The 11,278-nt window shown below is 54.3% G+C and overlaps 1 protein-coding gene across 1 annotated transcript in view; it reads right to left on the bottom strand.

Annotated features, from left to right (window-relative positions):
• Positions 1 to 11,139, bottom strand: part of TMOD1 (tropomodulin 1) — a 73,920-nt gene extending 62,781 nt beyond the window's left edge. Inside the window, exon 1 of the mRNA XM_004710992.4 lies at positions 11,034 to 11,139. The gene's annotated coding sequence lies outside the window, so the exon portion shown is untranslated. The remainder of the gene's footprint in view (positions 1 to 11,033) is intronic.
• Between the last annotated feature and the right edge of the window lie 139 nt (positions 11,140 to 11,278).

Genomic DNA, 11,278 nt, shown 5'->3' with positions numbered 1-11,278 from the left:
TCTCTGTGAGTCGGTCGTAACTCAGTGGCAGTGATCTTTTTTCTCTCATTTTTGTTGATGGAGACTAAGGCAGGTATATGAGGGGGCATCAGAAAGTTCATGGGAGAGATGAATGAAAAGATGGTGGTGGTTTCCCACTGACCCTTTGAAGCCCCTCATAGACTGGTCAGTGACTTTCAAGATGTGGTTCAACCCACTCGGGTGGCTTTTCCACTGCGACTTTTCAGACGCCTCCTAGGCTGCCACAGTGGGGTAGGAGCCACTGGGCGGGGTTCGTGGTCTGCAGTGTGGGGGTGGCAGTGCCCACCTCGCCCACACTGTGAGGATGAAGCGGTTGGAGCAGGGAAGCATGCAGTGTGTCCAGCACACTCTTAGGAATGTGAGCCGATATCAGAAGGGCATGTACCCCACCCCACTCTCCTACATCTGTAAGGTCCCTCAGGACAGGAACTAGATCCTATGCATCATCATGTCCCTTGAGCCTGGCCCTATGCCTGGCCGGGGGTGCACCTGCTGAGAGCAAGGAGCACACCTGGGTTCTCTCTAGTAACCTTGAAACCCTGGGTGGGGACCGTGTCTCCTCTGAGCCTCTGTTTCCCCATCCCTACGCTGGAAAGATTGGAGCAGGTCTGGGAGGGTGGGGAACTGAAGGGGATGAGACAGGCAGGAAAGGTGTGTGAAGCCTCTCGGGCTCCCACCACAGCCCACCTGAACCAGAACAGCCCCTCTGTCACCCGCTTTCTTGATTGGGTCCAGAGGAAGGGCTCGTGAGGGGGAGGGGGCGGCTGCATAAATTCAGGGTGCACATTAAACTCGAGTTTTCTGGGGTGTGTTTTACACCTGCAGCACATCCAGCCTCACCTACGCCTTCGGCATGGGAAAGAGCGAGTTTACAAGTCGTTGCCAAGAAGGACAGCTCGGCAGGGTGGCCAGTCAGACTTGGTGGGTCAAGGGTTGAAGCCATCCCTCAGGGAAGCTTCAGAAGTGAGCGCTCGGAGCCAGGGACTTGCCTGGCGTCCCCAGGAGCATGGATGCTCTATAAATCGGTCACCGGAAGTGGGTCCAACTCTCTCCTGCTAATGGCCTCTCCGTTGCAGGAACGGGAACCCTCTGGGAGGACAGACTCTTAAGCAGCATCTGGCTGACCGAACACCTGCTCCGAGTTCGGGAAGGGCTGAGTCCCGGTTCATAAACATACTGCCCCCTCAGACCTTGTCTCAGCCGCAGCCTGTGTCTTGAGGATGGGCAAACGACGACGGGTGGCTTTTCAAACAAAGTTAACTCTTCGCATCCCATCTGCACCACTGTGACACGATCCTGCACCTCACATTCGATCCTACCTTACAGGACACTTATCCACCTCTCTCCTGGCTTCCATTGGCTTTAAGGACCTAGAGTGAGTGATTCTGATGCCCCCAGTCTTTCCCAAGATCGCTGCTCTTCGCCTTGTGACCCCTTCCTCTGGGGGCACCTCTCGGGCAGCCAGGCTTAAAGCACGCGGCCATCCCCTCTCAGCAGACTGGACCGAAGGAGCACCTGAACTCAAGGGCAGCCAAAGTGATTGACTGGCCAGTGACCAATGAGTTGGCCTCGTATTTAAAAAAAAAAAAAAAAAAGAAGAAGAAGAAGATGAGTTCAGCGTGTGAATTCCTTAATTTTTGTGACATTGAACTGGGACGTGAGAGAACGGGGCAGGTGGCAGGGCTGAAGGGATGTTGGGGAAACTAGGAAGAGCACGTAGAAACTTGAGTCTGTGATGCAAGACACACTGAGAGAGAGCATTTTCCTGGGAGGGACAGTTCAGGAGCCTGAGAGCAGCCCAAGGACACGTCACCCCAGAGGTGCCTCAGGCCTGCTTGCTAGGGCTGATGTGAGAGACCCCTGGGTTCCCACTGTCTTTAGAGACCTCACCACTGCCCCACTCCCCGTCACAATCTTAAAGTAACTTGATGAGTCCTTGCAGCCAAATGAGAAAGCGAGAGCTCACACTCTCAGCTCTCCTCCTCTCCTCCCCTCTGGGCATCTCCCCAGGATACATTATCCTCCACCTGCTGGTTCCACTGGGCAATTCCCACTTCTCCTCTCCTGCTTGGCTTCCTGTGACATACGCTGGTGGCCCTCTGTGTTCCCTCTCCAGCCCAGGGCCTTGCTGGGCTCTAGCTCCGTGGATTTCCCATGGAGAACAGATGAAAGACTAGGGGGAACATGGTCACACTCCACAAGTCTCAGATGGATTCACCCGGGGACCCCAGAGGACAGAAGACATGGAGTTACAGGGGTCGCCAACACGGAGATTTCTAACCCACACAAGCACGTTCTAACCACAAAACCGATACACTGGGCCGACTCATCCCATCATGACAGACGCAGAAGCAGAGAGGAAAAGGAGCCCCTTGCTGAGCTGCGAACCAGAAAGTCTACAGTTCACCCCGCCCAGCCGCTCCAGAGGAGAAAGATGAGGCAGTCGGCCGCTGTAAAGCTCTCAGTCTTAGAAACCCTAGCGGTCGTTCTCGTCCGTCCGACAGCCACTAAGAGGCAGAGCTGGCTGGCTGCGCTGCACTGCGCTTCGGTTTGGGGGGTGAGCCAAGATGAAGAGTCTGACCCAAGAGCCTGACAGAGGGAGGTGATGCATCAGTTGGCGGGGGTGGGGTGGGGGGTGGACTAGGCCTTTCAAATGCTGATTTCATCGTGACTGACAGGTTGGAAGCCTCTAATGGATGGCATAGGGGCTGAAGACCAGCTCTCTTGAGATCTGCTTTCTCCTTTCTTTGCATTGATTTTCCTTAGCTTCTGGCCTTCTCTTAGTCCTATGGGACACTTCTGGCAAAACAGGGAAACTAAGCAGCAAGCTTGATTCCAACACGTGTTACACAGGTCCCAGCCGAAGACTCCTTAAACCTCAGAGGCCTACAGGTCCGTCCCAGTTGTCAAATGGCTTACACATGAGAAAGGCCTGGGTGTGTGCTGTGTATACGAGGAGTAGAAAGAACGTGGGTGTGTTGTGTGTAGAGGGGCTGGGTCTGTGTGTGTGTGTGTGTGTGTGTGTGTGTGTGTGTGTGTGTGTTTTCACCTCTTCTGGTTGTCAAGGTGTCTGAGTCACCACACAAATCCTCCTAAGCACTAAGCTTCCAGGAAAAGACTCTGAAGCCACCTCCCTGGCACAGCTGGCCTGCCCAGCTGCCGAGGCTCCGCTCTGATCTGTGGCTCTTGTACATGTCCCCTCCCAAACTAGCCTGCCCCACAGGCTCCGTCCCACGCTGCCATTTCATCCCACCACCACCCGAAACACACAGCTGAAAGGGGGCTTAGGACGCCCTGTGCCTTCATGCAAATAAGGGACCCCCTCATTAGCGCTCTAGAAGAGCGAGCCCATGGCCCCACGGCCTGGGAGGCTCTGTGTAGTTAGAGGTGGGGCTTCTACCTGCAAGGTGGGTGGTTCAACCCAACTGCTCTGGGTCAGGGGAGGGGGGCATGAGGCTAGCTGCTCCTATAAGGATCTGCCACCTGGGAAATCCCATCTAGGGTTGTGGAGTCGGAATGGGCTCCATGGCAGTGGGTTTCGGTATGATCCCTTTTGTGGCAGTTACATCATCTCCTGTCAACTTGCGAAGGGGTGGAGTCTAGCCTGTCAATCAGGCCATAGCCAATGAGGCTTCCCTGTGGGTGTGACCTTCTCCTGAGGATTCTGGGAACTCCTATCTTCCTCCCTGCAGATGAGACACAAGCTCTCTGCTTTGTATTCCTGATGACAAGACACACGGAGCTATGCTAGAAACCCTGGAGCAGGAGGAGCCACGCGGAGACCCACGCCAGTGCTGAGATGCTTATACCACCACTGGATCCACAAGACTTTCCACCCACTGGCCTGTGATCTTCCTGCATCCGGAGTTATTGCACGGCTGCGTGAGTCTGAAGAGGAATGTATGGACTAGTATTGGACATATGGACTAATACTGGACTTAGGGACTGGATCTGGACGGGGCTGGGGTGTTTCTCAATAAACAATTGCTCTTTTATATACAGCTCTTTCTTCATATAAAGATGAATTTGAGTGTCAATAAATTTGTTTCTCTAGTCTACTCGGACTAACACACCATTGTCCTGTCCCTTACTCCTATCCCACCTCCCACCCCGGTCCTCAGAAATGAAAGCTGGTTGAGGGCAAGCAAGTACCTCCTAGCGTCACCTATAACCCAACACAAAGTTCTGCCCCTCCCAAGTGCGCAAACAAGGTCTGTTGAATGGATGACCGATTCCTATTGGCTTGGGGAGAAAAGTCAGCTCGTGGGAACGCTGATGGCGCTCACTCCTCTTCTCACTGTAGGAGCATACACTGCCTGTCCTTGCCTCGCCGGAGGTGTGAACAGGAGGTGCAGGTCAATGAAGCGGGCCTTTTGCACTTCCTGGACAACCGGGAGCATGGACAGTGCCAGCAGACAAACGGAAAATGGGGTGGGGGTGGGGGGTCCAGGTGCACTACATTTGATAAAGGGCTGATCCGCTTCACAGACAAAGTTCCTACAATCAATCTTCAAGAACTAGGTGAGCCCAAATGGGAGGAGAGGAGAGAGGCAAGCAGGTCCCGTGCACAGGCGGCTAATAAACGTATGAAGACACGAGACTCTCACTCCCCGTTACAGAAGCGCAAACAGAGCAAGCTCTGCATTCTTGTCCATCAGCCTGGCAGAGAGGAAAGCACCCGAGGATCCCTGGGACTCACGAGCTGTGGAGAGCATCCTTCTTCCACAGAACAGACGTGTGCATGGATGCTGCCCCTTGCGAAGCTATTCAGACCCTATCTGTCACACGAAACGCAGCAACTACACGTCTCTCGGAACCTCCTCTACCAATTGCCACTCTGATCGGTGCCAAGAAACATACGTGTACCAGGGATCTGGGTCAGCATTCTCTATCATAACAGAACACTGGAAACCACAGCCAAGTCCACCCAAAGAGAACTGGAGGCATCCTGACAGCGTAGACAGACCATGGCGTGAACAGTGGTTCCAGTGTCCCATCCGCCAGCCCTCAAGACTGAAAGCCCCTGCAGGTTTTCTTGCCCATGACCGCCCCCGAGCCTTACAATGATCGCAAGCACTATGCTGGATTTATTGTATACTGGGCCCCGGGTTAAGGTCGAATCCTTGATTACTGTGGGCCATCCTAAACCACTCGGTGAGGTGGGGGCTTGAATCACGAAACCACAGCCCAGAGAGGTGACAGAGCCTGAACAAGGTCACACAGCTCAGATGTGCCAGCACCAGGATCTGAGTCCAGACAAGGGGTCTCACTGCACTCACGATCACAGCTCCATGCTGCCTCACTGGGAGGGCTCGCAAAGGATGCTGGGAATGGATTTAGTGCCCTGGGAAGTTCACATGCAACAGCTGTTTGATTCCTATAGATATGGAAACTGAGATTCCAAGGGGTTAGCAACGTGACAGAAAGTTTTTGTGGACGAGGGGGGGGCGGGGGGGGGTGTCTCCAGAGTTCACCCGTGTTCTTAACCACTAGGCTAAACTGCCTCGCATCTAGTGCCCATCACGGAGACGCCGGCATTCTTGCTTTTCTTGTCAGACACGCACCGCTGGCAAACCATCCCATCTCCTCATCTCGGAGTGGATTTGCGGGTCCAAGTAGAGGCGTCATCATCAGCCCGGAGGCTGGCACGCCTTTCCCTCCTCATACTGAGTGGGCTGCAGGGGGCACGGCAGCAGCTCCCAGATGACCGACACACGGTCTTGTGCGTGGAGAGGTCTGTTCATCCCAAAAGCCTCCGCCAGCCTCTCAGGGCCCACCCTGCCAGGTTTCCACCTCATGTTTGTTTTTAAATGCTTCTGTTCTTAGTCATTCCGTTGCCCTTGTGGGTTTCCTCTAAGCCATCTCCGTCCTTTGCATGGTGTATGTGCAGTCTGGCTTCAAACCCACGGGGAGTAAACGCATGCAACTTTGCCACTGCATTTTGAACCCGTCCTGGGTTTGCGTGGGGAAAGCTGTCTTGACGTCTCTGTCTCAGACATTTCAAACTTCTGCATGGTTTTGATGCCGGCAGGACCCATGGTACTGGCCGGATCCTCACCCTGCACTCTTGGGCACTCAGGTTATCAGTGCTCTGAGTACATTATAGACCAGGAAGCGCCCTCGATTATGGCATCAGGGCTTAAGTGATCATCTGAGTTAAAAAGCACCATCTTAATACAGTGGCCAGAGAAACACTCTGTGATGATTAGTGCTCACGCCGGTCTGGGACCACAGATCTCCAACCAGCAGCTTCAGCGACGCCTGGCAGTTTGCTAGCAATACCTAACCTCAGGCGCCACCCCAGATTATGAATGCAGCGATTGACAATTCCTGAATCTTAAACAGGATCCCAGGTGATCCGAGTGCACCTGAATGAACTCAATCCACCCCTAGAAAGTACTGTGAGTTTCCCAGAACATGGGCCCCAACTGGATGACTTGGAACCATTCCCATGGGGCTCATCATCTCACTTGCAAAAGGGGGTTATAATACCTGCCTCACAGGATGACCATGAGCTTCATATGAGATGAGGGGCTCGTTCCTGAGCCACCTAACGTGAGGGGGGCTAGTGGGGCTAGGGAGCCCGGGAGAGCAGAATAGGCTGGGCTGACCACTCTCACGGAGCTAGGGGTCTGGTGGGAGGGAGATGGTGCTCTACGAGGTGGCTGGTATTGTGAGATTGTTGTAATGATCACAGTGTTTGCATTTGCTTACTCTTTGACTCCTCATTCACTCGTTCAACTGTCAGCGCTTATGAAAATTAAAGGACCTGCACCCGGCAAAGGCAGAGTGACAGGGAGAAAACACTGAGTAGACACCTGCGAAAAAGCAAAGACAAACCCCACTGCCTTTGAGTCGATTCTGATGCGGACACACAGGGTAGCACTCCTAGGGCAGAGAAGACCCGCTCCACAGGGTTTCTGAGGATGTTGCTCTTTTCTTTGTGCCACGGAGTAGTTGGTGGGCCTGAACCGCCCACCACCAGAGCTCCTACACACTTGCAAAGCAGGAGGCAAATGAGCTGTAGGTCCTGTTCACAAGGAGCATTCGTTTGGCCAGAGATGCTGACTGTAAGCTGATGACTGGATTCAGAGCACTCGGGGACTGAGCTCTGAGTCTGAACAGGGGGCTGTGGGAGTACGGGAAGGCAGTGAGAAGCTCTGTGTCAAAGATGTTACAAGTCCCCCAGGCCAAGACGGGAGAAGAGCAGCCCAGGCAGAGAAGCAGCAAGACCTGTTAGCAAGTTTCTTAGCAATACATATAACCTCAGGCACTGGCCCCAGATTATGAATTCTGTGATTGATAATTCTTGAATTTGAAACAAGATCCCAGGTGATCCGAGTGCACCTGAATGAAGTCAATTCACCCCTAGAAAGTGCTTTGATTTCTGATGGACGTTGAGTGCCCGATACTACACTGCATGCTCACCCCACAGCCAGAAGGTGGCGAGGTGCTGGAGACCATGCCAGGAACCGATTTTCAGGCCTGATCTTTGCAGGTCCCGGTATTCCATGCTAAGGAACCTGGTCATTATCCAGCAGGAAATGGGTAGTCCCTGCAGGAGGAGAACTCACACACCCACTGTCATGTTCTGTGCACACTCCTTTTGGAAGAAAGCAAAGTCACGAGACAGACAGGTCTTTAAACAGGGTGGCTGGAAAGTGCTCACTCAGGGCAGTGGGAGTGGAGGTGGGAGAGATGTTACAGATGGAGATTTGACAGCGAAGGGAAGGGAATCATCTGGCTGGGCGCCGTAGAGAATGCTCTTACTATGAACTGAGAATGCAGGACATGCAGGAGGAAGACTGGTCCGTTGGGTTTAAAGTGCCTTTGGGACTTTGTTGGCTCTGTCCAGTGGGCAGGAGTCACAGATCAGTAGAGCTGGGGAGAGCAGGGCAGGCTGGGTTTGGGATCTGGGAGCTGATGGTGAGTGAGAGATGGTTCAGTCTCAGTAAGGAGGGAGTGGAGTGGAGTGGAAAGAGGACAGAGAGTGTAGCACCAATATTTACCAGATGAGTCTGTGAAGATGGCTGCCTAGGGCCAAGAGACATTTCTGCGCCCCTTGTTTCCCCGGGGCACGGGCAGTGGGCACCTCAGGAGTCACAGTTTATCACCCACCAGAATCATCTCCAGGAAGGGACCTTGGGCCCATGACCCTAGAGGCCCCAGGGTAAGTAGTGGCTCTGGTGGGGGGCCCCAAGCAGATGAACAGAGACACATGAGCAGACCTGGCCTCCCTCTCCCCCCTTTTCTCCTCTTGGCCAGTGGGGTTCCGCTCTTTCACAAACCTTTTCGCCAACAGAAAAACAAAAGGCTGTAAGAGAAGGCGAAGAAATGCTTGGCGTGTGTTTGTTTTCTCAGATCAGACAGAACCCAGAGCCTCTGGACACGGAAGAAAATCTCCCAGACACGTCCTGTGTTTATGCCAATGAGCTCATTCTTTCCTTATCAAGAGCAGAGTGTCAGGTACTATCCTGATTAACCAAAGGGGTTTGAAACAAACAAGAGCCTGGCAACGCCCATTGTTCTGCAATCTGATTCCTCCATACAAACAGGCCTGTGGGTTTAAGCTGATTAGGGAGTCTAGCAGCCAAGTCATTGATCTCTCTGGTGTTCTGGCTTTCACTGAAAAGTGAATTTGCCTTTTGAGACATGTTGGCAGCCAGACCGGTCCATTAGTAAGACCAAAAAAAAAATCAAAACATTGACTGGAAAAGGCCATGGTGACTGAGCTCAGCAGAGTCATCGATGGATGATGTCATGTCAGAAATAAGCAAGTCACGAGGCCCGGGCGGGGGGTCAAACCACTGGTCCCGGCCCATCATCATTCTTCTCTGCAGATACTGGAGCTGGCCAACAGGATACAGGAGCCGGAGCTGGCATAGCTTCAGTTTACCCTTTCTTTGCTCAGCCCCATCCCAGGGTCTGCGACATCAGATGATGAAGGAAAGTCCCTCGGACACCTCCCAGGTGCACAATCAGCCCGTAGGCTCTCTGTTCCCCTCTTCTGGGTCCTTCTCCGTGGTCCTGGTCTCCAGCTCCTCCCACCTTCCCTGACCCTTCCCGTCTCCTCCAAGCTTTCGGAAAGACTTGTGTGCTGTCTCCGATTCTGCCTCTGTCCCTTGCTGACATGAATAAAGACATCACTAGGTACCAGGCTGAGGGCTTCCCTGGCACCATCTCACTTACGCAATGACCTATATGAAATGAGTCTTCTTATTATCCCCATTGCAAAGAGGAGGAAACTGAGGCTCAGACAGCTCGGTCCACCAGCCCCAGAGGAGATTCCCTTCCTGAACCCCCTGGTACGGCTCTGGCCAGCATCACCGTTGACCAAAGTGCCAGTTCTAATGGCCCCTTCCCACCTCTCTTTGCAGCAAGCAGCACTGCTAATCTTTCCTCCCCGCTGGCTCTCCCCGGGGCTTCCCAGAATTCCATTCTGGCACTGAATTTTACTCACTCTAGAAAGTTTCCCTAACGGAACCCCAAACCCCATTGAGTCCAGATCCACTAGAGACTTCATTGTCCACCCTAACCCCCTCACTGCTCAAGGTCATTCTGAAGGGGGTGGCAGAGCTGGGCTGGAGCAGATGCCCTGACCTCTAGGTCAACCCACCCTCCCATTACTCAGAGCTGCCACTAGCTTTCCCAGCTCAGCTGGGCAGGGCAGCTCTCCTGCTCCCCTCCCCTGGGAGGGAAAGGTGTGAGGCCCTGATAAGTTGGGGCGGAGGCTATTTTTAGCGGGCACTGGCTTTCCACTTAGGCTGGGAGGAGCACAAGGGCTCCTAAAACATGCACTTGTACTGCTCAGTTGTTAGGGAGAATTAGACACTACAGTGACAGCACCCCGTGTGTACTCTCAGTTTATGTGGCTTGAATTAATGTGCACCTTATCACTGGGCTCTGGGTGACAGAAACTGTGTGTGCTCAACTACCTGATAGATTGGGGTTGGAACCCACCAGGTGTGGCCAATGAAGAGAGAACTGGCAACCCGCTTCCAGAACGATGAAGGTCAGGCAGTGTTGCTCAGTTAGCACACTCAATCAACTCAACGCGGCGGGCTTGGGTTGGTTCCCCTTATTTCTTTTACCTGGGAGGTTCGGTGATGGCTTCCGAGAAAATCATGCAAAGGAAAGTAGAAATCAAAAGGAAACTGCAGAATGAGGGCACGACTGGGTGATAGAGGGAACATCTTGGGCATCCGCATAGCATATCAAGGGCTGGGGTGGGCAGTGCTTTCTCACTCTGCAGACCTGCCCTGCGAGGCCCCCAGGGAACAGAGATGGGACAACCTTCCAGAGACAGCAGGCCTCCTGGCATAGCCATCCAGCCATGACCTTGAGCAGAGTGTTCTATGACCCCTCATGGAAAATAGCCTCTGGGGCGAGGTGGGGGTCTCTGAGACGTTCCTGCTTCGGGTCCAGCACCCGGGTTCAGGCTCTGGAGTCGATCCCCAACACTTGAGCCAGTCATCTTCCAGTGTGAGAGGAAGGGCAAGGCCACAGACTACTAGCCAGGTCCCTAAGAACAAGAGGGCAGCCCTGCGCGGCCCCCAGGCCATAGAGCGCCTGGTTTCTCTCGGTTCGGACAGAGAGGCAGGCTGGATTGGCAGGCTGGATTGGCTTCGTCCAGTTCTCTGTGGGTAAAGCTGTCTGCGCCGCATGCCTCTTTGAGAAGTGATGCAGGGTCCCTCGCGGAGAGGGTCCTTTAAGCACCAGGGAAACACTTTCTGGGGGTGTACTGCCCAGGGCATCCCGAGGACTCTGGTGGGTCCCTCAATACTACCGGATTAGGGGAGCCAGCACAGTCGCTGGTCCCCAAACTCTCCTGCGTGTGGCGGTTGTTTCCCTGGAGTCCCTGGCTTGAGCTCTAGATGCCCACCGTGCAGGCGGGCAGGGGAGCGCCTCGCGGCTCTCTACCGGGCGCTCCTAGCTTTCCCACGCGAACCGAACCCGACCCTACAAATCGGGAAACCGAGGCCCAGAGAAAGAGAGGCACTTGCAGCGGCCACCTGGAGAGCTGACCATAACGAGGAGGCTCCTGCGTCCAGGCTCTTCCCGCGCCTCCTCGTCGCCCGCGCGCAGATGGTGGTGTTCCAAACCTCGTCGCCTCCGGCGTTTGGGGAAACTTTTCCTGCCACAATCCCGCGCTGCGGAGCCCCGAGTCCCCGTTCGCCCGAGCCCGTGTGTCCCTGGCCGCACCGTAGACTCTGTGGGCCGGGGAGGGGCTGCCAGGGCCCGGGCTCGCGGGCACCTG

This window comes from Echinops telfairi, unplaced genomic scaffold, assembly GCF_000313985.2.
Source record: "Echinops telfairi isolate 266 unplaced genomic scaffold, ASM31398v2 ScPeMD7_7410;HRSCAF=8448, whole genome shotgun sequence".
In the NCBI taxonomy this organism is placed as follows: Eukaryota; Metazoa; Chordata; class Mammalia; order Afrosoricida; family Tenrecidae; genus Echinops; species Echinops telfairi.
Note: the sequence above shows the minus strand (reverse complement) of the source record. Positions and strands in the feature narration are given on the sequence as shown.